Source organism: Balaenoptera physalus (genome assembly GCF_965194825.1).
Source record: "Balaenoptera physalus genome assembly, chromosome: 8".
In the NCBI taxonomy this organism is placed as follows: Eukaryota; Metazoa; Chordata; class Mammalia; order Artiodactyla; family Balaenopteridae; genus Balaenoptera; species Balaenoptera physalus.
In genome coordinates, this window is record NC_138887.1 from 77,032,762 (window position 1) to 77,045,078 (window position 12,317).

At 44.6% G+C, this 12,317-nt stretch overlaps 1 protein-coding gene across 4 annotated transcripts in view; it reads left to right on the forward strand.

The window, feature by feature from the left end:
• The first annotated feature begins 2,132 nt into the window (after positions 1-2,132).
• The window catches only part of WIPF3 (WAS/WASL interacting protein family member 3), a 90,653-nt gene continuing 80,468 nt past the window's right edge, over positions 2,133-12,317 (forward strand). The window contains exon 1 of one of the 4 annotated variants that reach the window (XM_082471982.1): positions 2,133-2,324. The gene's annotated coding sequence lies outside the window, so the exon portion shown is untranslated. Of the gene's footprint in view, positions 2,325-2,542; positions 2,953-3,296; positions 3,423-12,317 lie in introns of those variants that run through there. The other 3 variants (XM_082471979.1, XM_082471980.1, XM_082471981.1) reach the window with 3 other exon arrangements.

Below are 12,317 nucleotides of genomic sequence, written 5' to 3' on the forward strand. Positions count from 1 at the left end.
CAGGGCTTCCCTGGTGGCGCAGTGGTTGAGAATCTGCCTGCCAATGCAGGGGACACGGGTTCGAGCCCTGGTCTGGGAAGATCCCACGTGCCACGGAGCAGCTGGGCCCGTGAGCCACAATTACTGAGCCTGCGCGTCTGGAGCCTGTGCTCCACAACAAGAGAGGCCGCAATAGTGAGAGGCCTGCGCACCGCGATGAAGAGTGGCCCCCGCTTGCCACAAATAGAGAAAGCCCTCGCACAGAAACGAAGACCCAACACAGCCATAGATAAATAAATAAACAAATACTTAAAAACAAAAAAAAGAAGTCCCATTTCACATTTAAAAAAAACAAAACAAACAAAAAAAAAAACAAGGCACCAATGGCACAGTTACTTCACATGGATATGAGACATTGGGCACCTGAAGCTTTCAGCACTAATGTCTCCACTTTCCAAATATTTTCCTCACTCACCATTTCTCCATCCTTTCCAACCAGTAGCCTTTTTGCACAAATTATTTGATCCACGCCAGCTCATACCTATCTCTTAAGATAACAGCCTTTCCATTCGACTAACTCCTGCTTGGGCCATTCAGCAGAAGACCTGGTGGGAACTCTGGGCTCATGCAAATGTCTTCTCTGCTATTTTATCTTTCCTTCCTTTTGTATTAGAATGCTAGTAGTTTTGTATTTAATGAGAATACACATTAGGGATCCCAAGAAGGAAACTGTCTGGTAATGTTTCAGATGTTTTTCTTTTAGTGATCACCTGTGCAAAACGGTTTATGAATTTTAGGTTGAGCACAGTTTTTCAGATTTCATGCCCATGCCCATTTATTTTGGTTCTAAAGGAGGAAAGGCATGAGTTGCACAGGACAAACAGGTGGGAAGCAAGTACCTCATTGGCTTCCACTGACTACACCTTCTTCACCTAAGTCAAACAGAAGCCCATGTTCTTGACAACACAGAAGGGAACAGCATCAGGAGTGAATTATTTATCTTTGCTGTAAATATAAGCCTACACATTGTCAGCCTGTAAACACCAGTAATTAAGAAACCAGCTAAGGTCTGCTTGGGCAACGTACCTTGACAGCAGCTGCTACAGAACCTGAACCTGGAGACAGTTTGCTATCCATGTGTGAGATCCCCCTCCCTACCAGCATTAACTGCTCTCTCACCTGTGTTCCCATGCACCTCATCCAAGCGCTGAGTACAGGTCTCTCCCCCACTGCAGACTTGTAGCTCCTTTTGCGTAGAGACACTGCCTCCTTCCACAGCACATCTTAAGGGTCCTGCAGAGTGCCTGGCTCACAGATGCTCAGGTAAATTGCAGGGAACGGTCCACCAGTATCCTCTTAGCTCCTCCACTAGCGGGAATGCACAGCACGTGGAAGATTCGAAATCCTCACCAAATCCTCACCAACCAATCATGCGCCTAGTGGAATACATCCAGCCTCAGACACAATCTTTCTGCATCTTTCCAGGGGTCTGAACGTGAAGTGTGGCCATACCAAGTTCTTTCGGCTCCTCAGACCCTTCAGTTTTCAGACAGTCGGCTCCCTCTCCCTTTCGGCTCCACCTGGGACAATCTACCTCCCCAGGTCACTCCAACCGGATAATTCATGCACATCCTTCAGTTCTTTTAGCCACCAGCTCCTCCAGAAGCCTTCCCTGACCTCCCCAAGTCTGGTTCAGGGCCCCCTCTATGACCGCTCCCTCTTGGCTCTGCAGTGTAGTTGTCCATTAGTTGTTTCCTTTTCTAGACCGTGAACTCCGCAAGGGCACGAGACGATCTCGTTCTTTTGTCCCCACCGCTTATGACGCCGCCTGGAGCACAGCAGGGGTTCAAAATATTTTGGAATAAATTGATGAAGGAGTGTAGTGTCCCCAGCCTGGCGGTGCTGGGCCGGGTGTCGCTCGCATCACAGCCCCTCCTACCTGGGGAACTCCAGCCTTGGGCCCCAAGCTTAGACTCTCTCCTCAGCTTAGACCTGGGACTCCTTCAGGCAGAGGCGCGCCCGGCGGCTAGGACCCGCCTCCCGGGTTCCAGAGCGACCCCGCCCGCCCGGGCCGCGTCCTTGCGCGCGGGCCGGCTGCGGCTCCCAGGCAGGAGCCGGAGGAGCAGGTGGGGGCGACGGCCCCGCCTCCGCGTCCCGGCAGCCCCAGAGCTGGCGGCCGGGGAGTGAGCGGCGCTCACCGAGCGCAGCACCCAGCGCAGCTTGGCCCCAGCGGCGCCGCCTGGAGCACGGACCCTGCGGGACAGAGCCCGGAGCCTAGAGGCGGCGGCGGCGGGGACGTCGGCCAGAGACGAATCCTGTCCTGTCCTCAGCACGGCCAGCGGCAGGTAGCGGCTCTGCGCGCGTTCCCGGGTCGGTGCCTGAGGGAGGAGGGACGAGCCGCAGCTGCGGGCGCTCGGGCCGTCCCGGAGCGGAGTGAAACGCCGGCGGGGGCAGCGTGCTGCGTGCGCGCATGCGGGTGTCCGGGGGCCCCCAGCCCGGGGCGCTGCGCTGCGCTGCGCTGCGCTGCCCAGGAGCCTGCCGCCCGCTGCCCGCCGCGCGGCGTCTCCAGGGCCCGGCCGTAACGGGACCGCGGAGGGAACGAGGTCACCGCGGGGTTGCCTGGTGACTTCCCCCGACCCGACTCTCCGTTGAGCGGCCCCTGGCGACAAGGCCGCCCGGGCCTGGTCTTCGCCAAGCTCTCCCTTCCTCCCTTCCCCACTTCACCCCCAGAACAAAAGGCTGGGGTCTCGCTGGGGAGGGGGCTGTCGCGGGATGAGCGGGAGCGAAGTAAAGAGCAGCTAGGAAATTGCAGAACTGAAGGTGGCTTGGGGGATACAGAAGCCCTCGGTGAGGAAGCCAATCTCGGAAATGTAAAGTGACTTACGCAAGGTCACACAGCTCGTGGTGACTGACCTGGGGCCAGAGCGCAGGTCTCGGGACTCCCTTCCCGGTGCTCATCTCCAGGCCCCTGAGGTCAGTAGTTTGTGCTCCAGCGATTTAGATCTGGCCATGCATGGGTTTTAAAGTCTCCTTTGGAGGAATAAGGGAGAAGGTGGCAGAGCCTGTTCCCCGCTTCCCTCAGTACACACCGGAGGCGGAGGTGCAGCGGGGTTGCGGGAGCAGGGCTGGGGGAGAGGGGACTCCGAATCTCCGGGTGGGGGCTGGAGGACAGGGAACCCAGCCCTGTCCCCGTGGGCAGGCGGGCACTGGCTCGCAGGAACAGCGCCTTCTGAGCGTGGCTTAACAGCCGCGTGGGTGTGCCTGCGACGGGAGCGGGGGCGGCGTGGGGCCCCAGTGCGCGCTGCTCCCTGGAAAGAAGTTCTTTCCCGGGAGAGGCCGGGAGAGCTCTTCTGGCGCGCTGGGACGAGCCGACAACAGCCCCGACGCTCGCGCTGTTTCGTGACGGGCTCAGTTTGGAAGGAAAGTTACTCTGTAGCAGGAAGGTGGGCTATCACTTCGCCTCTCCAAGCCTGGGGGTGTCCTTGACTGCAGAATGAGGGCTTTGTTCTGCATAACCTGTGTGATTCAGAAAGTTCGTGCCTCTCTCCTCCTTTACAGAATCTTTATCTCTTTAGAGGGAAGAGAAGTACATTTCTTCTGGTCAGCAGTAGTAGTTATCGCAGGGACTCCAGCCTCCCCTGAAAAACAAAAAAATTTTTTTTTAATTTTAGGCAAAGCTATTAATGGGGACGAAGCTTAGAAGAGGGGTTGGGTTGCCTTTGGGCCTGGTAATGACTTGGATAGAAAAGGAGGCTTCACAGGTGCCGGAAATGCTCCCTACCTCGACCTAAGTAGTGGTAACAAAGGTGTACGCATATAGATATTTGTGAGGTTATTCCCTTGAGATTTGTGCACTTATGCTTTCCCTCAATAAAAAAGTAAATAAAAATTTAATGCTAAAAATCCACTCATTGTAGTAGCACACAGATTAGTGCAGTTTTCCAGCCAATGAATTTTAGAGATACATTTAAAAACCACAGAAACCAAATCAGAAAAATAAATAAATAAATAAGAACAGGGAGCAAAGAAAGTTTAGCAATAACGGGAAATGAAATACACACTGCAGAGGGCCTTACCAAATACCTTTACACGAATCACCTCACATGATTCACAGTTCTTTAAGGGCAGTATTGTTATTGTGCCTTTTTTTACAGACAAGAAAATAAAAGGTCACAGAGGTTAAATGCCTTACTCAGGGGAGCAGGGTTAAGAACCTGGGTACACAGATTTCAAATTCTATACATGCAACCATAAACAAGCAATTTACAGCCACCTGAATCAGGGCAGAACCATCAGGGTGACAGAGACTTGAAGGCTGGCTTCCTGCTGTGCCCCCTTTTGGTTCCTTTCCAGGAGCCTCTGTTGTTTTCATATAGTTGTGAGTGTAAGATTGTGTCACAGACCGAAGGTAGCCAGCAGCGGAAGGGATGGAGGAAGTGTGTGTGTGTGTCTAAGAACATACAGTTTTAGGAACAGGAGAAAGCCAGCTGGCCCAGCCTGGAAACCCTGTTTTTAGGAGATTTATTGTTCAGAAATCATACAGTACAGGTTGTGATTTTGCAGTCACTTAAATACACACACAAAATAAATAATATAACCTAGAAAAGATCTGAGAAACCAAAATGTAATTTACTCTAGAGGAGAACATGTAGGATTTTCACTAGGGAAAAACAGTCAACTTTCCTACATTCTAGAATTTATAAATATATGTTTATCAATGCTTATGTTTAAAAAAACCTACAAAAATAACTCAGCAGAAGGACAGAAATTTGTTTTCCAGCAAACGTGTTGTAAATATACTTACATTTGGTGCAGAAATATTTGAAACTTTAGGGTACAGGAATATTTTATCTAGAGAGAAATCTTGAGAAATGTGTCCTAAAGTGTGTTCTTCTAGTGATTTTATACTTCTGCCTAAAATTCAGAAGCCGGAGGAGTAGAATGGTGTTTGTTTTACCAGCTAATATCACATTGCAGAGTTGAATGTTTGTCTTGTTCTTGGAATTAGAAAGTTTTGGTTTGAAGAAGCTGGATTAAGTGGGGCAGGTAAAGAGGTAGTTGGATGAATCTGCTCAGCTGAGTGCCATCAAGCGTGATTATGCATCACGAAGTTATCTTTAGGCGAGTTTTGCCATGTCACAGTTAGTGTTCTTGCCATCTGGCTGCTGGAATATTTAGAAAGGAGTCATAATGTTTGACTGACTCTACTGAGAGCATGACAAAACAGACTTCGAGAGGGAACTATTAAATATGGGTTAGGGTTGGTGAGAAAATGATTAATTACTTCTTATTTAGCCACCGCACAAAACCGAAGAGATGGACGGTTCCCAGCTGATGCGGAGCAGGTGCAGCACATAAGTTTTCTCACTGACTTCAGCCAATAGTGCACTTGAAACTTCCCCTTTGCCGTTCTAGTTGGGTATTTCCTTAGGCCTGCCCAAGCAGGAACCCAACCCGTTTTGCAGCAGGGGAATCGTGTGGTGAACTGCCGTGCTGAAGTGCCAAAGAGACAGAGTGAAGCAGAGCAAATGTGGCAAAAATGCCAGGTGGGCATTATGTGGGCCAGGCTCTGTGAAAGATTTTCAAGTGCATCTTGAAGGAATGTTCACCCTCTGTGGGCGATGTATTCCAGTGAGACACTGAATTTGAGATGGTGGCATCCAGAAAGGAAGTGCCAGGCCTGTCTTATGGACTGTAAGCCTGTCAGCTCCTGGGAGTATCAAAGAGGAGGCAGTAGGGAGCTTGTGAGGACTTGGGTCCATGTGTGTGCAGGTGTGTGTCAGAGCAAGGTGCCCAGGCTGCCATCCACAGTGCCTTAAGAGCCAAAGGCTACCTCATACTGAATACTTGTTGTGCCTGGCTAGGCTAAGAGCTTTCTACATATGAAATCAACCCAACAGCCCTATAAGGGAGCTGATTTTTCTTACTCCCATTATCAGATGGACAGAGAGGCCAAGGGCTAAACTGTTCTCAGAATGATCATGCCACACCCTGCCCTGGTCTGCTATCAGCCAACTCATAAGCCCAAGGTGCCCTTTACCTGTCTGACTCTGCCTTATTGCACCTGAGCTCCTGGAGGACAGGTACTATATCTGTTTCATCTCTCTTCCCAGCAGCTGCATCATGGGTGGCATGTGATGAGTAGTGAATGAATGAGTGAGTGAATGAATGAATACCTTCATATTTAAAGGTCAAAAGTCAGTTTGGATTAACTGTCCTTTTGACTTTTACTGTCTCATTCCCCTCTGTTAATATGGGTCATCAGGCATGATTGTATGGACAAGATGTATAATAGATATCTCCTTTAAAGCTGAAGGACGTTAAGCTCAGCCTGTAAGATCAGAAGGCCTCTGCTTCTTTTAGAAATTAAATATTTCTTCTTTTGTAAAACGGTTGTAATTTGAAACACCTGGGTTGGAATCTTTCATTCATCATTTATTTGTTGTATGACCTTGGACCAATTACTTCACCTTTCTGTGCCTCAGTTTTCTCATCTGTAAAGTGGGCATAGTAATAATACTACTTATCTCATATTTAGAGTAAATAACTTAAAATAAGTCCAGTGCCTAGGACAGTGCTTGGTTCATAGTAATGTTCAATAAATTAGCTATTTTTTTATTATTATTATCATCTGATGCTTTTAAAAATTGTTTGCCTTAAGTGTTTCTGGTTCCATAAAGCATTTGAGGAGTAAACAACATAAAATTAATAATGAAACTGGGGTACAGAGAACACACAGATAAGGAAGCAAGATAAAATCAAAGGTAATTTAGTGAACAAGACTATGTTATAAGGTGCAGGTAATTTCTAAAGATGAGTTTACTATAAGGTTTGGTGTTGTTTCAGGAGATGGGATTAAAAATTTGTCAGAGCTTCCCAGTAACCAAAACAAAGAGGAAAACACAAATAGTTACCCAATCCACAGTGACCATGAGATAAAATGAGATCAGTTACACAGCTTTTCCTGGTCCTGAAACTTGGGATAGCTTTCTCCTGGCAGTTCTTCAAAGCAGTCACTGTTGCCATAGAGATCTAAGTCTTCAACATGGTCCCTGCCATGAAGACAATGGAAGTTTTGTGGTAAAAGTTAATAATAAGTGTTTCTTAGAACGTTATTGACTGCCGTTCCAGAGACATACTCTCAGAGCACAGCCCAATAAAAGCTCTTCTGTGAAGGGCCAGAACACTGTGGTTTGGGGATGTGCTATTTCCTTAGCTATGCTTACTGAGTGCCTGGGAGAGTAGAAAGATTCTTCCAAAGATTATAATTCTTGTGAGAGTCAGGTGAACAATCCCATCTTTAAGAACATTTGTTCTGGCTGAAGCTATATAAATGAGCCAGGTCAGTTTACTTTATCCAGAAAAAGTCCAAAGGGTGTCATCATGCACATAAACTCATTAATAGATGTGTTCATGAATTTTCTTAATACTGGTAGTCCCATAATCTCCCTTTAGCTGCAGATTTTATCACACTGTTTGGAAAAAGAATAAAATATCCAGTGCTCTGTACTACCTTTTAAGCCCCTTAATACTTTCAGTACTTCTTGGTATTAAGAATAAATGATATTTGATTTTTAAACTTTTTTTTAGTACTTGAAATAATGGTCATGTCTTTTTAGTCTCATTACATATACATTAGCCCAAATATGATTTGTATCAGTTAGGATTGCATTCAGCTGCCAAAACAAACAAAACAAAAACAATGCACACATCAGAATCTGGCTTAAACAGATACAAGAGTGTCTTGTGGAGCTAGACTCCTAAGAAAGGCAGTCCAGGGGTGATGCAGGAGCTCAAACAGTACTATCAGAGAATCAGCCTTTCCCTGCTTCACCATCTTCACCATGTAGGACATCATCCTAAATCTAGTTGCCTCATGGTCACAATATGGCTGCTGTATCTCTAGGCTTACATCTTTAGGCAGGAAGAAAGGAAATGTGTAAATAGCTAAAGAGCGAGGGCCCTTCTATTAGGGAGGTTTTGCCTTTTTAGATAGAAAGTGACGCCCTCCCCAACTACTTCTGACGACATCTCATTGGCCAGGATGGTGTCACAATGTTGCTCTAAAATGTAAAGAGTCTGTGAAGTCAAATATTTTTAGCTGGGTAAACTGCAGCTACCACCCCTCTCTCTAATTAGGGATTTTGCTCTAAGGAAGAAGAGGAAATGGTTATTGAGTAGGCAGCTAGAAGTATCAGCCACCTGACATAACTTCCATTATTAGCCATGTCCCTGACTTAATGAGAAATTACAGAAGTGACTCAGTAATTTAAAATGTTATACTTTTCTAGTTTTTCATACAATTAGCATTAGAGGATGAAACACACCCAATTGCCTTATGTAGATTCCTAAACCGCTGTCACCAGCCCTGCTTCTTTTCTACATTTCAGATCTAAATTTCCGTTTGCCAAAAGGACCTCATATGCTTCAAATTAAACTCACTTCTCCCCGCCCATTCACCACCCCCCAACACCCACACATTTTCTCCTGCCTTCCTTAATTAATATTAGATTGTCTTGGCAAGGAGCCTTGGGGTTGTCCTGGACTCTTTCTTCTCCCCACATCCCAGACATCCAAACTGTTATTGTCCTTGGCTCTGTCCCATTGCCGTTACTCTAATTCAAATAAATATCCATCCTTGCTCATGTGGATCCCCAATTTGGTCTACATATTTGCTGCTTCTTCATTGCCCTATAATTCATTTTCCACACATGCCCCCAGGGTGCTGTATTTAAAACACCAGTGTCTAACATCTCTCCTTTCTTTAGAAGCTTACAAACTAAAGCTCAACCTGGTTCTGTGAGCGCCATGCTTGCTGGGACTGGTTGCCACACACCCCAGACATTCCCACGTGGTAAAGCTTTGCTCACCCCCTCCCCACTCCCTTCAATCATAGAAGACCTGTCTCAGAGGTCTCTTATGCTTTTCATGGTCCATAAGCCATGGGAACAGTTAATTACCTTTTCATTTATGTTTCCAGAACACTTTATATTTCTATTAATATGTTTTGCCCTGGATTCTATTTTGCCTGATATTAATCATGCTGCACCAGTTTTTTTTAAAAAAAATAACAGCCTTATTGGGGTATAATTCACATACCATAAAATTCACTCTTTTAAAGTATGCAATTCAGTGATTATTAGAATATTCACAGAGTCACACAACTATAACCATCATCTTAATTCCAGAACATTTTCATCACCCCAGAAAGAAACCCATTAGCAGTCACTTCCTATCCCCCCTCTCCTCAGCCCTGACAACCACTAATCTACTTTTTATTTCTATGGATTTACCTATTCTGGAATTTTATATGTGTGGAATCATGCAGTATGTGACCTTTTGTGACTGGCTTCTTTCACTTAACATAATCTCTTTTGGGTTTATGCATGCTATAGCATCTATCAGTACTTCATTCCTTTAATTAATTAATTAATTAATTTATGGCTGGGTTGGGTCTTTGTTGCTGCGCTCGGGCTTTCTCTAGTTGCATCGAGCGGGGGCTACTCTTCGTTGTGGTGCGCAGGCTTCTTATTGCAGTGGCTTCTCTTGTTGCGGAACACAGGCTCTAGGTGTGCAGGCTTCAGTAGTTGTGGCACGTGGGCTCAGTAGTTGTGGCATGTGGGCTCTAGAGCACAGGCTCAGTAGTTGTGGCACACGGGCTTAGTTGCTCCGTGGCATGTGGGATCTTCCCGGACCAGGGCTCAAACCAATTTCCCCTGCATTGGCAGGCGGATTCTTAACCACTGCGCCACCAGGGAAGTCCCCTTCATTCCTTTTTATTGCTGAATAATATTACATTGCATGGCCCATACTACATTTTGTTTATCCACTCATAAGTTGATTGACGTTTGGGTTGTTTCTACATTTTGGCTATAATGAGCAATGCTACTATAAACATTCATGTATAAGTTTTTGTGTGGGCAAATGTTTCCATTTCTCTTGGATAGATACCTTGGAGTGGAATTACTGAGTCTTATGATAATTCTGTTTAACATTTTGAGGAACTTACAAACTCTTCCAAAGTGGCTGCACCATTTTACATTCCCACCAGCAAAGTATGAGGGTTCTACACCAGTTTTTAGTGTCTACTTGGGTATTGTTTTCATTGTTTTATTTTCAAAGGTTTAAACATCATTTTGTTTTAGCTGTGTTTCTTATAAAGGAGATATAGTTAATTTTTAAAACAATTTGAATATCTCTGTCCTTTAGTAAGAGAAGCTATCTGTTTAACAATAGTTATTGTGGTTACTGATATATTGAAACTTATTTTGTGCTTTTTATATACCGTATGCTTTATTGTTGCCTCTTTTTTCTTCTTTTTTTCTGCCTTTTCCTAGCAAAGTGCCTGGCACATAGTAACTTTCAATATGTAAGTATTATAAGCTATCATTTGTGGACAGGCGCCATGTATCTATAGATTTATTTATTCATCAAGTATTTATTGATTACCTGCTATTCATGTTTATAGTTTACTCAGTGGCTAGCATAGTGCCTAACATATAGAAGAAGCTCAGTGAGTATTTTCTGCCTTGCATAGACTGTGCAAAGGCTGAGATGCTTTTCAGAAGCTGGGTAGAGTAATGGAGAGTGCGTAGGCTTAGGGGCAGCTCACTTGGGTTGGATGCGGCTGTGTCACGTCCCAGCTATTTGATCTTGGACTGTTACTTTACATCTTTGAGCCTTTGTTTCCTCATCTGTGAAATGGGGATAATAATATCTTTCGTGCAGAGTTGTTTGGGGGAATGAAAGATAATTATGTAAATAACAATCAGAATTGCTAGCACAGGGAATCCACTTAGTACATGTGAACTACTGTTTTTGTTAATGAATTGTTTAACAAAGAGCTCTCCCAACCACATACATCAGTATGAAATCATCAACCATGTCTGCCCAGGGAATAAACTTATAGTAAAAAATGACGCTGGCTCCTTTGCTATGTGTCTGACATAAATAATTACTGGAGACATTTTTTCTCCTCATATGGTAGAACCAAGAAAAAGGACCAAAGATGTAATTGTACTTCCTCTTAATGACACAGAAATAGATTTTAAGTCTCCAGTATTCCTTAAAGCTGTCGTTTATTCTAATACTCTTCTAAACTTTTGAATGAAACTTTTTTTGGCCAATCATCTTGCTCTCCAGTATTTCAGAGGAAGAATAAAGTAGCTTCAGAAATAGGTAAGATAACTGCCTAAAACAAGACAAGCAAGCAACATTTTCCTCTACATTTTAACAGCTTTTGCATGACTTTTTTTCTGGTTTTCACCTCTATGTGTATGTCCGAAGGTTTTAGAAATTCACCTGCAGACTTTTAGAAGGAAGGCTAAAGCCGATCTGGGTTCATGCCTGGTGTTGTGCATTCCTGGTGGTCATGGATGGTCAGTGAGTTTTAAGTGACAGTGGTTGACCTGTAGTCATTTTGACATTATCTATATAAATTAGGTATGCCTAAGAATGATGGGTCAGGAGACCTGTCCGTAAGATCTAGGGGTGCATTATTCTGTGGCTGGAGAAAGAAAGCCACCATTGTCATTTCAGACCTGTGCACCCCCTTATGGTGCTCTCTTGTTTTCTCCCATTTAATGAATGACTAGGATCGGTTGCAAATGGAACCAACTCACAAATGATTCATGCCTAATGGGCAATCATGTTTTAAAGCTGTTCCTCATTGTGTAGTAACCATGTATTAACAGAAGAATTAAATCTTAGGGGTTATGGATTGGTTTGAGGAGAATTATTTTACTCTACTCTTGGTTGTTTTCCAAGCCTACTTGGTCAATCACCTTTGACACTTGTGGCTGGCTGTAGGGGTGGTTTTAGCTGTCATGGAAGTCTGCCTGCAAGGCCAGCCCAGCGAAACCCATGGTCAGGTCTCAGTACTGTTCTTTGTGGATCCAGCTCACTTAGACCAAATTGTCAATGCAAATTTATATTTTTCTTTATTCATTTATTCATTTGTATTTACCTTTTAGATGTAGAGGGGTCTCCTAACTCAGATGATGCAAAACATTTTAAAAAATACTTCTCCACAATTGTCCCAAGTAAAGAAAGCAATCCAGAACTTTTATTTTTTAAGTTAGTTTTTCAAATGGGTAGTAATGCCCAAGATACATACTTCAAAAAGTGTAAAAAGGATATACAGTATAAAGTAAGTCTTTCTCACACCCCAGTCTCAGACCACCTGGTTGTTATACATTCTTCCAGAGATATTTCATACATATATATGCATAAGCAGGTATGGGTATACCTATTTTTACATATACCTGTATTTATAGGTATACGCATATAATACAAATAAAGGCATATTCATTCTATATACATTTTCTGCTGCCTGCTTT